A 1,858-nucleotide genomic window follows, 5' to 3' on the forward strand; every position below is an offset into this window, starting at 1 on the left:
ACGAGAATCTCGATCGGAAATGATCGAGACAGGCACTCCGTGTCTAGACACCACTTCTTTCATGTATACTCGAGTCAGTCTTTCCATTTTGTCCGTTTCCTTAATCGCTAGGAAATGTGCCGATTTAGTCAACCGGTCAACGATCACCCAGATGGTATCGCATCCCGTCGGTGTCTTAGGCAAACCCGTAATAAAATCCATTGAGATTTGCTCCCATTTCCACATTGGGAGTTCCGGTTGTTGCAGTAGACCAGATGGTTTCTGGTATTCTATCTTGACTCTGGCACAAGTCAAGCATTTGCTCACGTAGGTGGCGATGTCGGCTTTCATGTTCGGCCACCAGTAAAGTTCCTTTAAATCATGATACATTTTATCTGAGCCAGGGTGGATAGAATATCGGGACTTGTGAGCTTCGTCCATCACTAGAGTTCTCAACTCTCCGTATCGTGGAACCCAAATCCGGTTCTCAAAATATCGGACCCCGTCCGATCTGGTTTCAAGTTGCTTGTTCATGCCCCGCATGAGTTCCGATGGAAGATTTTCATCTTTCAAAGCTTCCAGTTGCGCATCGCGAATCTGATCGGGTAAGCTGGCATGAATCGTAAGTTGCAATGCTCTTACTCGTCTGGGTTTTTCTGTTTCTTTTCTGCTGAGGGCGTCGGCCACCACATTGGCCTTGCCAGGGTGGTACTTGATGGCACAATCATAATCTTTAAGCAGCTCGACCCAACGACGCTGTCGCATGTTCAGCTCTTTCTGATCGTAGATATGTTGGAGACTCTTGTGGTCGGTGTAAATGGTAAACTTGGTACCGTACAAGTAATGCCTCCATATCTTAAGAGCAAACACCACAGCTCCGAGTTCCAAATCATGGGTCGTGTAGTTCTTCTCGTGAACCCGTAGTTGTCTAGAGGCGTAGGCTATAACCTTCTCGAGTTGCATCAGCACACAACCGAGACCTTGTATAGATGCGTCACAGTGTACCTCAAAGTTTTCCGTTCCCTCGGGGAGGGCTAAAATAGGGGCGCTACAAAGCTTGGTTTTCAATAGTTGGAAAGCGGATTCTTGCGCGTCACCCCAGTTGTACTTAGTGCCCTTGTGAGTCAAAGCGGTGAGGGGTTGAGCAATCTTTGAAAATCCCTCGATGAAACGCCGATAGTAGCCGGCCAGTCCTAGGAATTGTCGCACTTCAGTCGGAGTCTTAGGTGCTTCCCAGTTTTTGATGGCCTCTACCTTACCGGGATCGACATGGATACCATTCTCGTTGATCACATGTCCTAAAAAGTGAACCTCGCGAAGCCAAAATTCACATTTCGAGACTTTAGCATACAGTTGTTCCTTCTTCAGTAGTTCCAGAATTATCCTTAAGTGCTCTTCGTGGTCAGTCTCGTTCTTGGAGTAGACAAGAATATCATCGATGAAAACAATCACGAACTTGTCGAGGTACGCCTTGCATACTCGATTCATGAGATCCATAAATACGGCTGGCGCGTTGGTTAGGCCAAAAGGCATAACCGAGAACTCGTAGTGACCATACCGTGTTCTGAAAGCCGTCTTTGAAATATCTTCTTCGCGCACTCTCAGCTGGTGGTAACCGGATCGTAGATCGATCTTCGAGTAGTAACTCGATCCCTGAAGCTGGTCAAATAAATCATCAATTCGGGGTAAAGGATAACGGTTCTTGACCGTCACCTTGTTCAACTCCCGGTAGTCGATGCACATCCGAAAAGTCCCGTCTTTCTTTCGGACAAACAAGACAGGGGCTCCCCATGGCGATGAGCTAGGTCGGATAAAACCCTTATCCAACAAATCTTGCAACTGAGTGGACAACTCCTGAAGTTCCGCCGGTGCGAGCCGA

This window comes from Bidens hawaiensis, unplaced genomic scaffold (assembly GCF_021521415.1).
Source record: "Bidens hawaiensis isolate Kalapana, Puna unplaced genomic scaffold, B.hawaiensis_p1.1 tig00053788_1, whole genome shotgun sequence".
In the NCBI taxonomy this organism is placed as follows: domain Eukaryota; kingdom Viridiplantae; phylum Streptophyta; class Magnoliopsida; order Asterales; family Asteraceae; genus Bidens; species Bidens hawaiensis.